Source organism: Lygodium microphyllum, chromosome 29, assembly GCF_053477565.2.
Source record: "Lygodium microphyllum isolate KBCC chromosome 29, Lygodium_microphyllum_v1.1.10, whole genome shotgun sequence".
In the NCBI taxonomy this organism is placed as follows: domain Eukaryota; kingdom Viridiplantae; phylum Streptophyta; class Polypodiopsida; order Schizaeales; family Lygodiaceae; genus Lygodium; species Lygodium microphyllum.
The window spans coordinates 13397224-13420547 of NC_141163.1; the positions used below are offsets into that span (position 1 = coordinate 13397224).

Consider the following 23324-nt stretch of genomic DNA (forward strand, 5'->3'; position numbering starts at 1 on the left):
ACGCCTTTCAGTTGACACGGAGGCTAAAGGTTGTGTGGCGTAACTTGATTGCACCTCTTTCACAGCTTGTATCTATCCTCTTTTAAGTTTTTAGGTTGCCAGTTATAATATAGCTCACTCATCAATTGCACCTCTTTCATGGCATGCATGTATCCTCTTTCAAATTCGGATTTAGAGGGCTTGTATCTATTTTGTCTTTGCCATCCCGCTTTGTAAAAGTATTTTTTAATAAGAAAAGTTAGTGAGAAAAAAGGTATTCTTTGCTTGTGTATCTTTTAATTGCTAGCCCACTTTGCAACTATTTTTTAATTAAAAAAATTTGTGAAAAAAAGAAAAACACCATTGGAAATCATGAATTTTTGACACGTTGGATTGAACCTCAAGTTTGGGGGATCTTTCGATAAGTATTAAGACATAGCATAGATATAGATATAGATATAATCAATTTTGCAAAATTATATTTATTTTGCTTACTTCAAAATATCATTATATTTACATAAGTAATAATAATAATAATGACGATGATGATGATCTATGTGCCGGCTTTACGGTAAGATTATTTGATGGACTTGTTAATGTGAGTTCAAACTTGAAAAGGGCGGGCGGGCAGACAGAGAGAAGCGAGTGCGAGAACGACGTCAGCCATTGGTGCTGCGAGACAACTTCTTCAAGGTATGCGAGATTACGTAGTTTCTTTTGCTTGGTCATCTCCATCTGTTTGCCTCCTCCATATCAGGAACACACACGCGCGCGCGCACGCACGCACTCAGAGACATACATTTGTTTGCGTCCTCCATATCAGGAACACATGCACACTCAGAGACATACACAGAGAGAGAGAGAGAGAGAGAGAGAGAGTGTGTGTGTGTGTGTGTGTGTGTGTGTGTGTGTGTGTGTGTGTGGGGGGGGGGGGGGGGGGCGCGTGCTTCCTTCCGATCAAATCCCCGGTTCAGCCCTCTCTCCAAAGCTGAAGCTGTATTGCATATTAGCACGTATGTTTAGTGAGAATGCACGTTCGATTTTATCTGTCTTTTGAGAAACTTCTATTACTGAACAGTGATCAAACAACTCGGGGGTACCTTTAAACATGGACAATTGTGGCTGCTGTTTTGGAAAATTTGAACAGTAAACATCTGCCTTTTGCTTGAATTTGCTCCTCCTTAATCCATAGTTCACCATATATATAGCTTGCCCTCTCCATCATGTGTCACATCAGTAATAATTCAAGCCAGCCCTCCGTATCATTTTGTCACATCCTCCTGCCCTTGTTGGGCGATGCCTTGATGCTCCAAGCTGTGTGTTAGGGCTGACTGTTGCAAGCTTGTATCATTCAATTTTTAGTTAGTTTGTTCCTTCAGTTCTTTCCGCTCCTTCTGTTTCCATCTCTCTCTCTCTCTCTCTCTCTCTCTCTATATGTTCACTTTCCTTTCCGCTGCCCACTCTTAAATAACAATGTTGCGGTCCAACCAAACACAAAACAACTGCACAACTGTTAAGCATAGGGTTGGGAATCCTATAGGAGGCCTAAGACACAGTTGGAGGGATGATGCTAGCAACTATGAGGAACGCTGATGATACCACAAAAATTGGCAATGGAAAAACGAACGCACTCATAGAAGATAGAAATGCTGAAGAGCAAATATGAAGATGATTCACCTCGGAAAGATGATGAATAAGGTTGATTTTTACAAGGGAGCTTGTGCATGTGCTACATATGGTAGTTATAAGGACATGCCGGGAGAGGGAATAGACTTGCCACATGTTGTTTGGGCCAAAAATGCGAAATAAGGAAGCATTGTAAGGAGTTGAATTAGGGACATATAAAAGGTGTTAAGGACACATGTATAAATATCATATTTTTGGAAATAATATAACTTTGTCCTTTCACCTTTCATGCTTCTCTCGTCATTTTATGGTTGTCAGTCATCTCTCTTTCTTTCTTATTTTTCTCTCTTCTTGTCTAGACTTTTTCTCTCATGTGTGCATTTTTCTTCTCTCTTTCTTGCAGTCTTTTCTCTCCTCTCTCAAGTCTTTTCATTAGAAGTGGTATAAGAGCATAGGTCTTTGATCCATTTTTCTTTATTTTCTTGATATTTGGTTTAATTTTTACTCAAGAAAATTTTGTAAGAAAACTGCTAGGGTTTGCACCGAGGACACACAGAGTGTACGACCACGACAGAAACACAAAGAGATAGACGTAGACACAGAGAGCAAAACTCAAACCCTACACGCAAAACTCAAAACTCAAACACAAACAGAAGAAGGAAGAGAGAGAACATAGTTGTGAAGTGAATGAATGCTGTAAATGAATGTAAGAGTGTACAGTGTGCTCAAGGGTAGAGCAATGTTGGAGTGTGATATCCATCGAAGATGAATCTCAAGTCTGTGACCACTAGTCGGAGTGAGAAGAGAGAGGAAATTGTACAACATTGATACCAAGGACTACGAGAGACTGAAACAACAGTTGTAGAAGGGAGAGATGACACCAGGTGGCTCCAGAAGGAAGCAAATGTAGGCTGTAGGATGTCGCTTGATGTTGGAGATGTTGGCGATGGTTGTTGGAGGTCAAACGCAGCATGAGAGATGGTACTTGACAGTGGGCGATAGCTGGAAGAAGGCACTAGGGTACTGCGAGGCTAGAGGGGGGGGCGGTGGTAGTAGTCACGAAGGCTAGATAGCCACGTGGAGGTAGATTGATGGTGGCTGAAATCTGCACTGGAGAGGGGAATATGTACAGACGGAATGAAGGTTGAATAGGGGCAGCCTATCTATTTATAGATGTAGAAGGATGCCCTAAAAACTAGGGTTTTTGAGAGACCACTGAAACTCTCTCGAAACGCTCTCCTTCTTAGGGTTTTTCATTAATTAGGTGTGTTTTGGGGTTGTTTAAGAATGCTAATCAGCTGAAAAGTGTGTTTTAGCTCAATATCCCCTCTCAGGCTCCAAAACAGAGTTGAAAGGTTTTGCCAGTCATTCTAATGGTTATTGACCCCAAGGCGTTCCACCCCAAAGTAGCTAGGGCATCGGACAAAGGGTGCACGTTGGTTGCCCAATGGCCTACCAAGACTACAGAGACAATGGTTATCTTACCAAGGGAATCCAAGTAGTCACTCAGAGAGGACAGGGCATTGGACAAAGGGTGCATGTCGGCTACCCAGTGGCCTACCAAGCCCTACATATGCGCATGAAACCATATGGATTTTTTTTTTTTTTTGAATAAGTGAGTTAAATTTTATGGGATGCGGTCGATTGAGTAATAGTAACTCAGAAGACGAGAGTAGGGAGGGTACACCCAACACATCACAAAACAGAATAAGCTTACCCATCCACTCAGGGTGTTGATGACGAGGAAAAGTAGGTGATGAGGTATCCATGTGATGGAGGAGGATGGTGGTGGCGAGGAAAACAACCGTCGGTGGAAATAGCTTACGATCCGCTTAAGTGGTGCTCTGCACAATGAGATGCAAAGTATGCTACCTGCTGAAGAATGCTCATGCTGCAGGTGTCACTTGGACAGTGTCCCTCATGGGAAAATTGTTCACTTGTCCAAGTGCCCTAGTGCAAAGATGATGAAATCATGCAATGCAAAGGGTAAGGTACAATAGGGAAAAGAAATCGATGTCGAAGACAAAGTGTTGAAGCGTGTAGAATACTAAGAAGGGTAGAAATCCCCTCTCAACCTGGATGTAGATGTCGAAGAAGAAAGAGGAGTCTGATGTCGGTCTTCATATGGTACCGAGAACCATAAGGAATGAACGAAGATAAAGTGAAAGAAGTGGATTAAACACCCTGCTAGAAGAGCAAGGTAGAAGTCACCGCCATGATAGCATTGAGAGAGATGTTGCACGATCCGCCTCAAGAGGGGAAACTGCCATGCTGAAAGAAGAGCAAGCACTCCTAGGATGATGAAACCATGAAAGGAACGGTGTATATTCCCACGTCTATAGTCTAGGCAAGACCAAAGCAATCTGCAAGTTAGCCCTACACTGAAATACAAAACCTTGCAAAAGAGATGAGAATCTGCAAACACAGAGGTTAGTATTGAGATGCTTCAAAGAAAAACATAACAGAAAGAAAATCTAACTTTAAATAAATGTAATGAATATGTATGTGTGTGAGTAAATGCAGTAGAAGACAAAAGAATGGAAAAGCTAAGGACAATGAATCTTACGGGCCTGACTTCAAGAGTGAAAAGTGAATGCTAGATTAGCCTAGGGTATCCGAAAGGACCTAGAGACATGCTAGGCTAAGAAGGTGACCACCATCGCGTATATCCAGTAGCAGGGCTCTGCCAAGGGAATGCTTGACGAGGTGGAGAGGAAGGTGAGATGGATGCATGAAGTGTAACAGGATTGGAACCTGTAGACCAATGAGTCAGTCTCTTAGAGGTAGTGAAAGAGATGGGTTGCTGAGGTTGTACTCGAGTCACATGTCCAGCAGTAAAAACGGGTGCTGAAGGAGCAGATGAAGCAGGAGCAGAAGGTGTAGCCCCATTGGACTGTGCAGTCATAGTAGTTTGCTGAGGCTTTTTAGGTGGAAGACCTTGGGCCTTGGAGCGACACTCCTCGTCCACATGGCTTGCTCTTTGGCACTGTGTGTAAAACTGGTTTTTCTTAGGGAGTTGCTGCCAAATAGGTCTAGATTCTTTGGTTCCATTTGAGGAAGAGAAGTCACCCTTTGATTGGCTTGCCTACTCATCTTGCGAGTTCTTGCCACTGGTGGTTTTCCCGCTTGAAGAAGAGGCAACCAACCCTCTTTGGCATTGTGTGTAAAATTGGTTTTTCTCAGGGAGTAGTTGCCAAATAGGTCTAGATTCTTTGGTTCCATTGAAGGAAGAGGAGTCACCCTTTGATTGGCTTGCCTTCTCATCTTGCGAGTTCTTGCCATTGGTGGTTTTCCTGCTCAAAGAAGAGGCAACCAATCCCCTCTGCTCTGAATAAGGCTGGGATGAAGATTTCTTGTGGACTTGATCATGCAGCGTTGCGTAACACAAGAATGGGCACTCAAACTCATAGAAGGTTGGCAATCGAGATTGGGAGATGATGTGTTGAATGAAATTGAAGTACTTTTCGGGCAACTTATTCAAGAAGAATGTAACTTGATTGTCATCTAACTTTGGAGAGCTAGTAGTGGTGAACTCGGTAAGTAACCGCCCATATTCAGCCAGCTTGACTTTTAGATCATCCCCTTCTTTAATAAAGAACTCTTGAAGCTCAAAGTCGAGATTGATGAGCCGAGTACGATCACAAGCCGCATAGCAGTCGAGAAGGTGACTCCAATGCTCTGACGTGAGCGGAAAGTGCCGCAACTGAGAGTGAAACTCAGGAAGCAATCCTTGCATTAGCTCAACATTGGATGTGGCATTGCGGCTCTCCATTGATGGATGTAGTCAAGGTGAGCTAGTCGAGGGTTCGACATAGACTCTAGACCAATGATGAGGTGTCAAAGACCTTGAGACCCAAGCACTTGTTGCATGAAATTAGACCAAGTGGTGAAATTTGACCCGTTAAAACGTGTCTTATCCGTGAAGGCATTCTTGGCTGTTGCAACATGAGTGGTAGTTCTCAGAGATGGATAGTGTGAAAAAGTGTAGTGTGGGTAGGATGGGGGAGTGGAGTACACTTGGGAATGGGCCCCAGAGTGCCCACTAGGCATGCGGGTAGTGTGCAAGGTGGATCCATAGGTAGGGATGGGCTGACTAAGCATGAGCATGGTAGCCACATGAGTAATCCAAGGAGGTGGAATGGGAACATGGGGAGCAAAAGATGGGAATCCTTGCGTAGGTGTAACCCAAGGAGAGTGTGAAGACGTACCATAAGCGGCGGATGGAAACCTCTGCGTTTGAGTGGTCATGTGAGATGTGAAGTTGGGATAGTGAGGGGGATGCCCTTCACAGTCGACCCAAGAGTTATGGGTGTGCTCATTTTGTGAAAGGTGAGAGACATTGTGTTAAAGGGTGGCATTCCCCCCTAACAAAGTACCATGGTGCAAAGAGGTAGAGAATGGGGTAGAGAAGGAGAAGGTGCTAGGAGCGGAGATGGAAGATCCAACCCCTAGGGTGTGTGATGCAGATGTGGAGTGAAATCCAAGGCTTTGGAAAGATGATGACAGGTGACCACTAGTTGGAGTGAGAAGAGAGAGGAAACTGCAAAATGCTGATACCAAGGGCTGCTAGAGACTGAGGTGACAGAGATGACACTAGGCAGCTCCAGAAGGAAGCAAACGCACGCTGTAGGATGTCGCCCGGCGATGGAGATGCTGGCGATGGTAGCTGGAGGCCAAACGCAGCTTGGGAGATGGTGCCTGACGGTGGGCAACAATTGGAAGAAGGCGCTCAGGGCATTGTGAGGCTGGAGGGAGAGGTGGCAGCAGTCACGAAGGTTGGACAGCCACGTGGAGGTAGACTAATGGCTGAAATCTGCATTGGTGAGTGCGAAACCTGCACAGATGGAATGAAGGCTGAATGGGGGCAGCCTGTCTATTTATAGGTGTAGAAGGGTGCCCCAAAAATTAGGGTTTTTGGGAGACCGCTGAAACTCTCGTGGACCGCTCCCCTTTTTAGGGTTTTTCATTAATCTGGTGTGTTTTGGGGCTGTTTAAGAATGCTAATCGGCTGAAAAGTGTGTTTTAGCTCAACAATTCTATTTTAGAGAAGTACTGTAAGTACAAGACATGGATTGTGACTAGCACAGGGGATCTATAGTTGGAAGACTCCATATTTAAAGGTTTTGACAAGAGAATGGGACAAATTTGGCGGCGAAAATGTCATTTTAGCACGTCTCACTTAATTTTAGGTATTTTTAACAATCATTTTGAAAAAAGTGTGTTTACTAGAGTTAGGAAAGGCTTAAGTTAGGGTTACTTTTGAAGACCTGCCTTTCCTTTCCTCTTTTCAAGCTCTCTTTGAAGCATTCATGGAGTCGACAGCCATGGATCTCTACATTTCTCTTTAGCCTTTAACCTAGAGTAACAATGAACTCCATAGTGACTCTTCTTTCTTCTTAAGCCTTACAACAAGCATCATTTTAATAGCGTTTCAAGCATCCACATGAGCAACTAGGTCAGCCTACAAGGCAGTTTTTAGCTTCATACAACTCCAATACACTCTACTCACTCCTTGATCTTCACTCCCTTGCCATAAAGGATTGTTGAGGAGGCTTTTTAGCCTTATAAGCTTCAAGATGAGTACCATTTGTGGAGATTTCTAGTCATGAACGTGCAATAGAAATTCAACATAGATTAGACTAACCTCAGTATCAACAGGGCCTACAAATCAGCCACATGCTTATTCTTGTTAGAATTTGCCGATTCTATGGGTAGTGCCCAATGTAATTTGTGTGGTGTGGACACTTATTAAAGTGTCAATATAAGGTGTGTACACCTAGTGTCTTAGAAACTTAAAGTAGTGACACTAGGCTCTAGAGTAAAATAAACCTAACTCTAGTTAGTTGGTGGAAGGCTGGTTAGGTCAACCCTTGACCTAAACATAAGTTGTACTTTCACTCTATCTTTCATTCTAGCAAGTACAGTCTACTCTTTTTGCTTCAGCTCACTCTCTTATTGTCATTGTCTCTCCTCTCTCTCTCTCCATGGTTGGCTGCCATTTTCCAACATTTGGTATCAGAGCAGCTCGTACGCGCGGATTCCGGTCAGCCACCGTCAACCAGTTCCATTTCACCTAAGGTCCTACTATTGCCAGCTTGGTTCTCAGCTCGAGGAAAAGTTTTCAGCTGCTGTGAGGTGCTGCTGAAGTGGAGGAGTAGCTGTAGCTGAGCCGTCTCTTGTCTACTCTAGATCTGTCCAGTTCAGCCACCATCAGCTCCAAATCTGTCCATTTGCTCTAGATCTGTCCAGCTCAATCATTTGCTCCAGATCTGCTATTTTCAGCCTGTGCAAAGCCTTGCATGTAGTCCAACGCGCAATCCCACACGCAGCCCAAGGAGCTGTTGCTGTTTTCAGCTTTGCCCGCCAATTTCTGCAAACCCTAAAAAGTGCAAAAACCCTAATTTTCAGATTTGGTGTTTTCTCGAAATTTTTGGAATTTCCAGTCTATTTTAGCCATCTCTTCTTGAATCTCAGCTCGTGCTGCCCAAAAATTTGGGGCTTTTGCTAATTTTTATTCAAGGCTTTGAATTGACAACCAATTCGAAGAAATTTCTCAATTTCTTGGACATTTCCAAAAAAAATTGGGGCTTTTGCCCAATTGAGGTCCTTTGTGCAAATTGTTACCAAACTCATAGACATTGCGTAATTTCTTTCACATTGGCTCAAGAAAATTTGGGGCTTTTCAGTTTTTTGGATCCGGCACGTATCACGAGGCAGATTTAAGCTGTTGTTTACTATTGACACGCATCCCGAGGTGACATTTTTGTAGAAATTTCAGCTATAAGATACAAATTTCTTCAATTTCTTTGAAATTTTAGTAAGAAATTTGGACCTTTTGCTCGACATGCACTCCAAGGCAAGCAACAAGGAGTACATCAGCATTTAATTGTTGTTACAGTTAGATTGGGTAGAGAATTTTGGAAAAATTTAGTAAATTTTGGTAAGAATCAGCATTAAGTTGTTGTATTTTGTACTTTTGTGGGCACATATTTCGAGGCAGGTGTGGTACAACAGTATAGTGCTGTAATTTAGTGGTTGAGTGCTAATTTGGATGGCATTGTGCACACTTTGGCATTTGAGTGATAGTTTGGTACTTGTTTCTTAATCTTGTGGGGGATTTTGGTACTTTGATGAGTATATACTTTAGCATTGAAGTATTTGGTTGCAGATTTTTGTCTATCATTGACATCATGGCACGTAAGGGGAATAATGATCAGAGCAATATCCTTGGTGTTCTCACTCAAGAGGACAAACTTGATGGCTCAAACTACCTGTGGTGAAGGACTTGTGGGACTATGTTAGAGGTGATTTGCAGCGACTAGGAGGTCTTGCACCTCAGACACCTCACCGTAACGCTCAAGGACAGGTTTTTGGTAGTGGTGGTGGTGGTATTGGTGTTGCTACTGCTGCTGTCCTTTCTCTCCCTCCTATCGAGGATCAGAGGAAATGGGACTCAAAAGATGCACAAGCACTTTCTTTGATTGCCTTGTCAGTGAAAAGGGTAATTATTCTGCACATTCGGTCTTGTAAGACCTCAAAATCAGTATGGGACGTACTTAAGCGTATGTTTGCAGCACGCAATGAGGCCAGGATATCCTATCTCCGCAGAGAGTTGGCCAATGTGACCATGGATGAAGGTGATAGCATGAAAGAGCACCTTACTCACATACAGGGTTTACGTAAGTAGCTACTTAATGTTGATGAGGTCATTTAGGATGTTGAATTGGTAAACATCACACTGAACTCTCTTCCAGAGTCATATATTGGTTTCCACATCTCTTTTATGTTGTCTTTGAAGGGGGGGGAGGGGGGCAGCAGCCCCTTACATTTGTGGAGTTGGAAGGCCTCTTGCTCCAAGAGTAATAGACTTGGAAGAATGTAGCATTGCGTTCTGGTGATGTGGCTGTGCTTTCCAAGTTCAAAGGCAAAGGAAAAGTGAAGCAAAATGTAAAAAATCAGCAAAAGGGTGATGCTAGACAGCCATCAAATAAGGTTGTCCAAGACACAGAAAAGACTAAAAAGAAGGGGAAATGCCATTATTGCAAGAAGCCCGGTCACTATATTGATGAATGCAAAAAGAGATTGGCCAAAGAGAAGAAAAAGAACTCTGGTTTGGTTGTCCAAGAAACATCAGCCAACAAATCTACTGATGATGATACTTCAGCCAACTATGTAGAGAAGGACTATGCATTTCTCACATGCAATTATGATTCTTCAATTGCTGATTCAGCATTTAATGCTGTTGAAATGCAGCAAACATGGTATTTTGACAGTGGGGCGTCAAAGCACATCACTTTCAGGAAGTGTTAGTTTACATCTTTGCAATCAGCCCTTGCTAGAAGCGTGTTACATGTGCAAATAACAACAGTTATGATGTATGTGGCATTGGGACAATCACTATTACTGCTACAGATGGTTGTGATTTCATGCTTCTAGATATCTTGTTTGTACCTGACATTACAAAGAACTTGTTGTCTATCTTTGCTCTTAATAAGCATGGCTTTCAGGTTATCTGAGGATGACAAATGCATTGTTAGAGACAGAGAGATGGATTATGCACTTCGGCTATCCGGCACCTTGCATAAGGGACTATTTTTGTTGGATATATATGACATATAGTCTCATGATGCTTTAGTAGTCACTACTCTTTCGCCCGCTATACAAAATGCAGAGCTATGGCATGCGCGCTGTGGACGCATGAGCTTTGGGAGTTCGATGACCCTTTAGAGGTGTCATATGGTAGATGCATTGCCTCCAGTGGAGACTCCACCTCCTCATGCATGTGAGGGATGTATTTCGGGCAAGATGCATAGGTTTGCCTTAAAAAAGGATGGTACATTGCGTGTTGTTCGTAAAATGCAGTTTATTCACTTTGATGTTTGTGGTTCCATGAGGACACGTGCACTTAGAGGTCATCGGTACTTTGTTTCATTTATTAACGATTACTCTTGGTATACATGGGTGTATCGGTTGAAGGCAAAATTTGACATGTTCATGCATTTCAAACATCTTGTTGTAAAGCTTGAAGGTGAAATTGACTTAAAAGTGCAGACACTTCGCACAGATAGAGGGAGGGAGTACATGTCTCGTGCTTTTGAGACATATTTGCTTGATCATGGCATTACGCATCAAGCCACTGTTAGAATGACTCCTCAGCAAAATGGTGTTGTTGAAAGGAAGAATTGGACTTTTATGGAGATGACTCGTTGCATGCTAAAAAGCAAGGGGCTATCTCATAAATTTTGGCGAGAAGGCCTTCAGTATGCAAATCATATGTTGAATCATGCACCCACTAAGGCACTGAAGATGATCACACTGTTTGAAGCTTGGCATGGCAAGAAACCCAAAGTAGACTACTTTCGGGTGTTTGGTTGCATAGCCTATACACATGTTCCGAAAGAGCTTTGTATTGAGCTCCGTGGCGCGAGAATCGAGATACGTAGTGCTTGTTGTCAGCAAAGAGATAGAGAGAGTGCAGAGTAGAGAGGAGAGTGAGCACGACTTGTGGGTAAAATGATAAGTGTACCTCTTTAGGTTTTTAGATATATATATGAAAGTATAAGTGTACTAAGGGTGTGTTCACACCCGAGCACATATAACAGGCACAAGGGCCCTTTATTCCCAACAACCTTCCACCTAAAGGCAATGTGCCTTAATAGGAGAAAAGAATCAACTAAGTCTAGGTATGTACAAAGTTGAAATACATATATTTATCCAACTCCTATCATCTTTAGACAATGAGCAAACCGCTTTGTTGGAAGGCCCTTTGTGAGAAGATTTGCAAGATTATCATTTGTATGCAGTTTGACAAGCTGAATGCTCTTGCTGTCAAGTATATCTCTAATGAAGTGATACTTCATCTATATGTGCTTCGTCTTTGCATGAAAGACGGGATTTTATGCTAGCATAATAGCACTCTGACTATCACAATGGAGAACATGTAACTTTGTAATGCCAAGCTCTTCCACCAGACGTGAAAGCCATAAAGCCTCCTTGCATGTCTCAGTGGCAGCCATATACTCTGCCTCTGTAGTAGACAATGCAACACACTTTTGGCATGGAGATCCAAGAGACTGCTCCTCTTGTGAAGGTACCAGAAGTGGACTTTTTGCAATCTGCATGACCAGCATAGTCTCCATCCGTAACGCCAATGACAGATACCCTTTGCTTTCCAAAGCAGATGCACAAATTCTTTGTGCCTTTGTGGTATCTCATAATACCTTTCACTGCTTCCCAATGCTTTTTACCAGGGTTTGCTATGTATCTGCTAACCACTCTCACTGCAAAGGCAATGTCAGAACGCGTAGCAACCATAGCATACATAAAACTGCCAACAGTTGAAGCATATGGTATCTTGGCCATTTTAGCCTTCTAATCATCAGATGTAGGGTTGTCCTTTGCACTGAGTTTCACATATGGAGGCAATGGAATCCCAATTGTTTTCCCCCCCTCCATATTGTAATGTTGTAAAACCTTGGAGATATACTCTTGCTGAGATAGATAGAGTAATCCTTTCGACCTATCTCTAAGTATTCGCATGCCAAGAATGTGATTTGCATCACCAAGATCCTTCATGTCAAAGTTGGCATGAAGACTTTGCTTCAGTGAGTCCAAAGCATGAGTATCCCTGCTAGCAATCAGCATGTCATTAACATACAGAACCAAGACAATCATGCTGCCATTTGCGGCCTTCTTGGTGTACAGGCAGTGATTCACTTGACTTCTATGAAAAGCTTGAGACTGCATAAATGTATCAAACTTATGATATCATTCCCTTGGTGCTTGTTTTAACCCATACAAACTCCTTTTGAGTTTACATACCATCTTCTCTTTCCCTTTTGCCACAAACCCTTCAGGCTGCTGCATATATATGTCTTCATGCAGATCACCATGTAAGAATGCGATCTTTACATCCATCTGTATGAGCTCCATATCTTCAGCTGCAACCAAGCCCAAAATGGTTCTCAATGTAGTCATCTTGACTACAGGAGAGAAGATCTCATCGAAGTCAACTCCATGTTTTTGCTTGTACCCCTTTGCAATCAATCTTGCTTTGTATTTTGGCGGGGAACCAGCAGTGACCATCTTGTAAACCCATTTACATAGAAGGGTTTTCTGCCCTTTAGGCAATTGCACCAAGTCCCAAGTGCCATTTTTCTCAAGAGATTCCATCTCTGACAACATGGCTTTATACTATTTCTTGCTGTTCTGTCTGTCCATTGTTTCCTTGAAGCAAGACGATTCACCACAGTCTGTTAACATGACATAATCAGCCACATTGTTTGCATTAGGAACAAATCTATAGGTTGTTTAGTAGTCCTAGACGATCTCCTAACCCAATTGTCATTGTTTGCTGACTGTTGAGCATTTTCAGCTTGCTGTCTTGGCATTTCAATCTACAATCAGCACTAACCCTGCACATCTGGTGGCTCATCATTATGGGCAATATCTGGCTGATCATTTCCAGCATTATTTTCTGCATTTGCAAGTTCATTTTCAGCAGGTATTTGCTACTGTATAGTGGGTACATGTTACATTGATAAGGTAATTATGGGAGACGGGTGCGAGGGATGACCGTCCGGGGGCCTTGGGCACCCGAACGGGGTCAAGGGGAGCCTAGAGAGTAAGAGAGTCCAAGAATAGTAGGACTCACCTGAAGCGGACAGTTGACGGAGAAAACGGGGAGAGAGGAGCCAACACTCATCTAGGCGAGGTTGGGAGGTGAAAGAAAGAAAGACTCGTGCCATTTTATACACGCCTGATAGAACTGTTGTGAGGAGTTTTGCTACTCCTCGTCATCTTGTCATTCGTCCACACTTGATACTCGTTAGCCATCCCACACTGGTATCTGAGCCGACGGGTCCTTCCAAAGAGTCGACGGGGTCCTTCTGAAGAGTCGACGGGTCCTTGCGAAAAGCTGTGGGTCTTGTCTTCACCGGGACACGTCAGTCAACAAAGGTGACCTCGACGGACGGAGGGCAAAACGGATTACGCTTATCGTCAACAGTCCTGCGGGCGATTATGATGGGACTAAGTCCCACTTTAATCTTTTTGGTTCACAGCTTGTGTTCCCACGTGACCTGACAGGGGAGTGATTAATTACACCCATACCCAGCGCTCCTACCGACAGGCCGTGTTCCCAGCTGCCTCGTTCTTCCTGCCATCTCTACTTTACGGAGATCATTGACTTCTGTTTTATTGTAATCAGGGAAGTATCCCAACTTTGTACGCAAATTTCTTATATTTGCTTTTCAATTCCAGTGTATTAATGGAGGGGAAAGGGAGAGGGGGTAATTGAGGGGTCTAGTTCTGGGGACCACCCTATGGTAGATCCCCATGAAACGGAGATACAAGAAGAACAATGGGAATAATTTTTTGCCACACGAGAACAATTTGATGATCTAACTGCTCGTGTGCAGGCACAGGGGGTTCAAATGGAATTTCTAACTCAAACACTCACGGAAATAAAATCTCAATTAACCTTATTACTAGAAAGGGATAAAAATACGCTAGAAACCTCGGATATTCCATCTTCATCGAAAGATTTAGATGTGACTATGCGAGATCCTAAAGAACCCTACCAAAAGTTGAGGGATAATCCAGTGTTAAAAGATATGAAACCCCCTTAGTTTCATGGGGAGGAAAAAGACAGAAATAAATACACTATCTTTAATTTTCTCCAAAAATGGAAGGATTTGCACAAACTTAAAAATACTCCACTACATCTCCAAGCGCAGGAGGCCAGTTTAACTTTGGGGCCAAAGGCATATAAATGGTGGCGAACTTTAAAGGAGACAAATAAAATACCTGAAACTTGGGCTCAATTTGAATCGGCCTTTTTGAAAGAATTTCTTCTTGAAAATGAAATGGAAAGAAATTAGGAAGATTGGGATTATATCAGACAAAAGGAAAGACCCCTGCTGACATAGCTGGAGGAATGTCGTGAGATAATCCTTAAACTAGAAGGAATAGATGAATTTTAAAAGATAAGAAGATTCATTAGGGGACTAGATAAGGCCTGTAAAAAGGAAGTGAAAAGGAGTTCACCTAAGACGCTTGAAGAGGCAATTAAATTTGCATTAATCAATGAAGATAGTACGCGTCTAGGTACACTCACTAGTCTCACTGATACAGAGTCCAAGATTAAGGAATTGGAAATCTCAAAATTTGTAGGTAAATTTAAAAGGAAAATGCCATTTCTTAAGGGCAAGAAACAACCAAAAGAAACAATATGTAAGGCCAAAGTTAAGTCAAGATGACTTTGATAAGGCCAAAAAAGAAAGGCTGTGTTTTAATTGTCTATCCCCTAACCATGCTGCCTAGAATTGCCCTCAAAGGAAAAAGGGGGAAGATAAAGGAAAGGATAAGAATAAGGGCAAGGGAAAAGAAAAACAAATCCATGTAGTGCAGACCTTGGAATTAAAGGGGCATGAAAAGTATAAATCTTTAGAGGTCTTGTACAAGGATGTACAACATGGGTGTTGTATGTCAACTTCTATGTGGCAGCCTACCTTTGGGCCACACGATTTAGTTAGAGTGCATGGATTGGTTAGAGTCATGATTGATGACTCTGCTACCCACAATTTCATATATGCACTTGTCAAAAAATTGAAACTTTCCTAACAAAAGAGTGGGCATCAATATGTTGTTCGTATGATGTAAGGTCAAGATAATAAAATATGGGATACAATTGTATCCAATTTGGAAATTGAGATCCAAGGATATAAATATAAACTTGATTTCCAAATTATGAATATGGAAAGAGCCGATATTGCTTTAGGGAGGGAGTGGCTATGGGGATTGGAACCATCCTTAAAACATAGTTATCATCATAATACACTGGAATTTGAAAGGGATGGTAAGAATTTGTGATTCAAGGTGAACATAAAGTATCTGACAACCCTTTGTTGTGTTCCACTAATGTTTAGAAGTTGATAAAGAAGAAAGCTTGTGAGGTATATATGTTATGGTCTCTTTCTGTACAAAACATTTTTACTTTTTGTAATATAAAGCAACAATTTTCTTATGTTTGTGAGTTGAATGTAAGTAATGAATTAAGTGGTTTGTTAGATGAATTTAAAGATGTATTTCCTTTTGATTTACCAAGTGGCCTTCCACCTGATAGGGGTGATATAAATCACCCAATTGACACAGATAGGGATACACACCCTATTTCTAAACCACCTTATAAGTTAAGTGAAACACAACACCAAGAAGTTGAAAGACAAATTAAGGATTACCTTGATAAAGGGTTTATACAACCCAACAATTCACCTTGGGCTTCGCCAATTTTATTGGTAAAGAAAAAAGATGGTTCTATGCGACTTTGTGTTGATTATAGAGCACTTAATAAGATAATAATGAAGAATAAATTTCCTATGCCCAGAATGGAAGATCTTTTTGATCAATTACAAGGGGCAAAATTCTTCACAAAGATAGACTTAAGATCAGGCTATCACCAAGTAAGAGTTAAGGCACATGATGCTCCTAAGACAACATTTCGTACTAGATATGGGCATTATGATTTTTTGGTGATGCCTTTTGGTGTCATTAATGCACCAGCTACCTTTATGAAACTGATGAATAGTGTGTTACGGTCCTTTCTAGGACACTTTGTAGTAGTCTTCTTGGATGATATCTTGATCTTTAGTAAATCAAGAGAAGAACATTTGGAACACTTACGATTAGTATTCCAATTGTTAAGAATACATTTCATTTGTGCGAAGAAAACTAAATGTGAATTCTTCGCACAAGAGGTCAAATATTTGGGGCATATTATCTCGAAAGAGGGAATCAAGATGGATCCAGAAAAAGTAAGGGCAATTATTGAATGGCCATCTCCAAGGAACCTGGAAGAGTTGCAGATCTTCCTAGGATTATCTGGATTTTATCGTAGATTCATTCGAGATTATGCCAAAATAGCTGTTCCAATGACAGACCAACTTAAAGGGAAAGGGAAGAGCTTTAATTGGGGAACAGACCAAAATGAAAGTTTTAAAAAACTTAAAGTAGCTATTGCTACAGCTCTAGTACTATTAATTGTGGATTCCAATAAACCATTTGTGGTTGAAGCCGATGCCAGTGATAAGGCGATAGGCGTGGTCTTATTACAAGAAGGTCGACCAATTGCTTTTGAAAGCAAGAAATTAGACCGTGCAAAACGGAATTATTTTGTTTATGAGAGGGAACTGTATGCAATAGTACATGCAATGAAGAAATGGAGGCACTATCTGTATGGTGCCAAACTTTTGATCTTGTCGGATCATGAAAGCATTAAGTGGCTTAATGACCAATTGGATCTACAAGGGCGTAAAGCCAGATGGGCTGAACTCCTCCAAGTGTTCGACTACGAAATAAGGTATAGAAAAGGAAAGTATAATGTAGTGGTTGATGCACTTAGCAGAATGGCCATTATAAATGAATTGAGTTTTACTCAGTTCACTTCCGATTTGCTTGAATCTTTAAAAGAGAAATGCCAGGTTGATCCGGCATATTCCAACATATGGGAAGCAATTGAAAATGGGGATTCAAGTGGAAGGGCCTCCACCGAGGAAGGAATATCTGAGAATGTTCAACAAGGGAATGGAGCATCAAGGGTTGCTCAAATGAGATTCAAGTGGAAGAATTTTACCATTGATAATGGTTATTTACTCTACAAGGGTAGGGTATGTGTCTGGAAAGATGAAAAAATAAGGCGCCAGATACTCTTTGAGTGTCATGATACCCCTAGCGTGGGACATCCAAGAGTTAATAAGACTTATAGTCTTATTAAAAGGCAGTTCTATTGGCCTGGAATGAATAAGGACGTCCTTGACTATGTGGTCAAATGTAATAAATGCCAGGGTAATAAAGTTGAAAGATTGAAAATGGGAGGACTTCTCCACCCATTAGAGATTCCTTCGAGAAAATGGGAGAGTATCTCCATGGACTTTATTATTGCATTACCTAGAACACAGAGGGGGCACGACTCTGTGTGGGTGATTGTGGATAGGTTAACCAAAATGGCTAGGTTTATTCAAACTTCAACTAATGTTAAAACACCAGAATTGGCTAGATTGTTCGTAGAGAACATATACTGATTGTATGGCCTTCCGGCAAATATAGTTTTTGTATTTGATAGTCAATTTTGGCGTGCTGTATTTAGGAAGCTGGATACTAAACTTAGCATGAGTACGGCGGACCACCCGCAAACTGATGGGCAAACTGAAAGGGTTAACCAAATCCTTGAAGATATGCTTAGGGCATATGCAAGTAAAAGGCAAACTAATTGGGAAGAGTATCTACTGATAGCAGAGTTTGCATATAATAGTGCCAAGCACTCTTCCACTGGATTCATGCAGCCAAGGACTTTTTGGAGGATATGAATAGCATGTTAAAATTTGCTCAAGAAAATATTAAGAAAGCTCAAAATCGAGCTAGAGCTTATGCAGATCCTCACCGAAGAGACATCTCCTTTGAAGAAGGAGAATCGGTCTATCTTAAGGTGCCTGAACAAACTAAAACCATGAAAATGGGACGATGTCCAAAGCTTTCACCCAGGTATTGTGGTCCTTTTACAATACTTAAAAGGGTGGGAGAATAGGCTTACAAGCTCCAACTACCTGCTGGTAGTAAAACACATCCGGTTTTCCATGTAAGTAAGCTAAGAAAGAAGCTGGGTGATTTGGATAATCTAATCTTAAATGATAACATTGAGGAGCTATTAGATAACCGATCTAATCCACATGAACCAGAAAGAATATTAAATGTTGGTAACAGACGAACAAGGAATACTATTTATCAAGAATGTTTGGTCAAATGGAAAGATTGTTCAGAAGAAAGCTCAACATGGGAGCGAGTAAATACTCTAAGGAAAAGGTTTCCCAATTTACAGTTGGACCTTCCAAGTATCGTTTTCGAGGACGAAACTGATTCTTAAGGGGAAGGAAATGTTACATTAATAAGATAATTATGGGAGACAGGCGCGAGGGATGACCATCTAGGGGCCTTAGGCACCCGAACGGGGTCAAGGGGAGCCTAGAGAGTAAGAGAGTCCAAGAATAGTAGGACTCACCTGAAGCAGACAGAGGAAACGGGGAGAGAGGAGCCAGCACTCATCTAGGCGAGGTTGGGAGGTGAAAGAAAGAAAGACTAGTGCCATTTCATACACGCCAGAGAGAACTGTCGTGAGGAGTTTTGCTACTTCTCGTCATCTCGTCATTCGTCCACACTTGATACTCGTTAGCCATCCCACAGCACATTTTGTTGTCCAAAAGGTATTTCTTTCCGGAATACAACCCTACGGACCTCCTCAGTCTTTTTAGGCTGTTTATGCATGCGATCTTCCTAGAAGATAACATCATTGCTGCGTACTACTTTTCTTTTCTCGGGATTCCATAATCTATACCCCATTTTATCCTCGTCACCATATCCCAAGAAAATGCATTTATAGGACTTTAGCTCAAGTTTGTTGCGTTTTTCTTTACGAATGTGTATAAATGCTTTACAGCCAAACACTTTCAAGTGTGCATACGAAGGTGGCTTGCCCGACCACGCTTCTTGGGGAACTCCCCCCCCTCCACACGCCCCTCGAAAGACCTGTTTGGTGACTGATTAATCAAGTGTACGGTTGTCATAACAACCTTTGCCCAAAAACCATGGGGTAATGCAACATGAGACAACATCGTACGAACATTATCCTGTATGGTCCGATTCATGCGCTCTGCAACTCCATTTTGGGGTGGATTATGAGGGACACTGTGAGCTCCCTCTTCATCCCTTTGCTGTCACAAAATGCCCGAAAGGCCTTGGACACACATATTCCCTACCATTGTCAAAGCAAAGACACTTAAGTGTCTTATTAGATTGATTTTCAACCAATGCCAAGAAATTTTTAAACTTGTTAAGCACTTCATCCTTGCTACGAATAGGGTAAACCCATACTTTCCGTGTAGCATCATCGACAAAGGTGACAAAATATTTCTTTTCCCCTAAAGATAACCGAGGCATCTGACATACATCGGAATGTACTAACTCTAGAGGAGAAGATTTCAGCAAAAGAGACTTCTTATGAGACGTCTGTGCATGTTTACCATAAACACAATGATCACAATGCTCAAAATCAGCATAACGAAGACAAGGCAAGTAACCCAAATGAGAAAGCACATTCATTTCAGTTTGACTCATATGTTCCAACCGGCCATGCCACAAAGAAACACTTGGCTGCTTGGTTACGACAAGGACATGGTCATGCACACTAGATACATGAAGTGGATACAAAGTATCACTCTTGCAACCTCTGGTAATAACCCTAGATCCCTTATAGATCTTCCATTTCCCATCACCAAAGGTGGTATGAAAACCATCGTCATCTAGCTGCCTTGTGCTAATCAAGCTCTTCTTGAGTTGAGGTACATGCCGTACATGCTGAAGTGTGAAGACAGAACCATGCTGAAAGTGCAAGTGCACATTGTCAATACTTGCAATGTCACATGCATAGTTGTCCCTAAGATGAACAACACCATGTCGATCCCTTGTATAGTTAAAAAAGCACTCATGATGAGGGGTGACATGAAAAGAAGAACTTAAATCTAGAATCCAGGTATGCATGTCATCATCAGTATATTTGCAAGTAAAGCATGTGCACTAAAGTGTGAAGAGACAAAGAGTACGCCATTCCCACTGTCACTGGCATAAGTGACTATATTCACTTTTTCAATTTTGACACTGCTATTCTTAGGTTGACTCTCTTTCTTCTCTTCCTTGCTATCATCTATCTTCTTGCCCTTTCCTTTTTCTTTCTTCCATTTGTAGCAGTCACGTTTAAAGTGACCCTTCTTGCCACAATGATGGCATTCAACATCCTTGCCACGTGGTTTATTGCGTCCCTTGCTATCGGTTTTGCCTTTTTGCTGTGATTTGTCCCTAGTATGCAAAGCACTGGAAGACTCAGTGGATGCATTGTTTTGCCGATTCATTTCTTCCATGAATAGAGTACTCTCTACATCAACATACAAAAGGATCACATTAGAATTGCTCATAGCAGTTCTAAATATATCCCAACTCTTTGGCAGAGTGCAAAGCAAGAACGTAGCCTTAAATTCTTCATCAATCAAGAACTTCCAGGCAACCAACTGGCTGAAAATGGAGTTAAACTCACTCAACTAAGTAGACATTGCTATACCCTCTTTCATACGCAAATCCATAAGCTTTTTCAGCCAATATACTTTGCTTGCGGCACTCTTCTGTGCATACAATTCTTCTAGTCAAGTCCAAATAGCATAGGAAGAATCCAAACCTTCAATGTTAAACAGCAAGGTGTCAGAAATCGATAGCTCGATGGTTGAGCATGCAAGCTCGTTTCCTGTTCCATATCTACAGGCTTTGCCCCTTTGGTCTTAATCGGCTTTGCTTGCTTCTTTTGTAACAGGATATTATAGCACTGTTTTTGCTAGACTGCAAAGTTATGTGCTCCTTTAAGCTTCTTAATATGCATGAGATTATTACTGTCATTGCTGCTAGCCATGATTTTCAGCCCAAATGTGACAAAAAAATTTAGTAAAATCAGGCCCAAACTGTCACACAAGTGACCAAGGTACAAACAAGTACCAATCAAAAATAAATAACCACGTAGAAGCAGAAATTTCAGATCTGCAAGTAAATTTTCAGAGGCACCAAACCATGTGCTGCAACACTCTACAACTGATTAGAGCTATTCCAAGGGAAAATACATCACATTACATTAGAAGTGCCAAATTTTAGCTGCAATTTCTGTTGTACATGTACCCACGAGCACAAAATTTGATGCGCACGATCAAAAACCCCAAAGTTTTTGTGCTTAGAGCATCAACCATACATTTGCAGTGTCTCTAATATGCATGGAACATGCAAATTTTTCCAAAATAGAGTAATTTTAGCAAAACCCCCAAATTTTTCCATGTGCTAGGTGTCCAAATTGCATGGAATTAAACCCACATGTACATAAAATGACCAATTGGCGCACAAATTTTGCCCAAACAGCAAAAGCTCCAAATTGTAGGGGGTCCAATGTGCATCAATGTTGAGAAATTGGGTAAATTTCAGCCCAATTTTGCATGTACATGAAAAGCCCCAAATGTTGGAGGCAAAATGTCACAAATTCTTGCAATTTCTAAGACCAATTGTCTTGTCTTGCATCACATCCAAGAAAAGCCCCAAATTTCCGGGCCAAGATTGCACAAATCTGCACTCTGTGTGTTATGTGCGCAAACCCCGGTTAGAGGGAGGGGTTAAAAAAAAAAAAAAGATTTTGAAGAAAATAATGTTTTGGATAAAATGATGGATCCATTGACTCGTCGGGACCAACAACGCTTGTTCGGGCTGCAAGGGTCTCGTCAATTGCCGTATCCGTCGTCAGCGCACCTGCCCGTCAATTGCCGCGCGTCAGTTGGTCGCCATGCAGTCACCTGTCGCACAGCAGCGCTTCGTCACGCAGCACCGTTGCCTCCTGTCCCGTTGCGTGCCCTGTTGCCTGCTTCGTGCATCTACGTTGGGCCCTTTCGCTAGTCGTCTGGGTCAATACGCGACTGCCCTATCCTGCGCTTGGAGCAACTATTGCCTATCCACAACCTATCGTTCGCCGTCTAGCAGTTCGTCACTACTGCATGCCCCTGTTAGTACTGTCGCCCACACTTGTAACTCCATGATTTAGACTTTATCAGTCCTGTCGCCCAACTTGCAACTCTGACTCTGCCAATTGACTCATGCACGACTGATGGAGCATTCAACACTTGCGCTTTGATACTAGTACATATAATAGGCACAAGGGCCCTTTATTCCCAACACTTTGTGGAAAGCTTGATGACAAGGTTGTAAAATGCATACTTATTGGCTACAATTCGGAGAGCAAGGGCTATCACTTGTATGACCCATGCACAAAGAAAGTCTTTGTCAATAGGGATGTCCTATTTGCTGAAAATGTTGCATTTTCACATGATCAATTTCAAATGCCAGCCACCCATGACATGGGCAATGTCTTTGAGAGTCTTTTGCCACTTGCTTTGGAGTTTGTGCCTGCTATAAATGGTAGGACAGACTTAATACAGCAAGCTGTTGCTGCACCATATGCTCCCGAACAGCAGGGTATCGATGATGGTTTGCCACATGCAGTGGAAGAAGCAGTACAACATGAAAGGGGTGCTGTAAATGCAGCCAAAACAGTCCCAAGATGGCTGTTACAGACTCTTCAGGAGAGTAAAAGGGATGCTCCTATACCTCAACACACTAGAAGTGCTGCCAGAAATGTAGCAAATGATGCAGGGGGGCAGATTTGATTGATTTTACGGAAGTAGTTGATTGTGATGAGCATGTGTTTATGAGCTCACTGTTGGATGATGATGAGCCTACTTCCTTGGACAAAGCTCAGCAATATGTACATTGGATGCAGGCCATGCAGGATGAGTTAGACTCTATTGCCACTAACTCTACATGGGATCTTGTGGATTTACTGCGTGGCAAGAAGGCCATTGGCACAAAATGGGTTTTTAAACTCAAACGCAAGACTGATGGTACAATTGACAGGTACAAAGCATGGTTGGTAGCAAAAGGCTATACACAGAAGAATGGCATAGATTATAAAGAAACTTTTGCTCCTACATCCGGTATAAGTACGGTGAGATGTGTGATTGCTATGGTTTCAAATTATGGCTAGAAAGTACATCAGTTGGACATTAAGACAACATTCTTGAATGGGGATTTGCATG

At 41.9% G+C, this 23324-nt stretch overlaps 1 protein-coding gene across 1 annotated transcript in view; it reads left to right on the top strand.

Moving 5' to 3' along the window:
• Positions 1–542: 542 nt before the first annotated feature.
• The window catches only part of LOC148010394 (mitotic spindle checkpoint protein BUBR1-like), a 72140-nt gene continuing 49358 nt past the window's right edge, over positions 543–23324 (top strand). Inside the window, exon 1 of the mRNA XM_087672027.1 lies at positions 543–672. The gene's annotated coding sequence lies outside the window, so the exon portion shown is untranslated. The remainder of the gene's footprint in view (positions 673–23324) is intronic.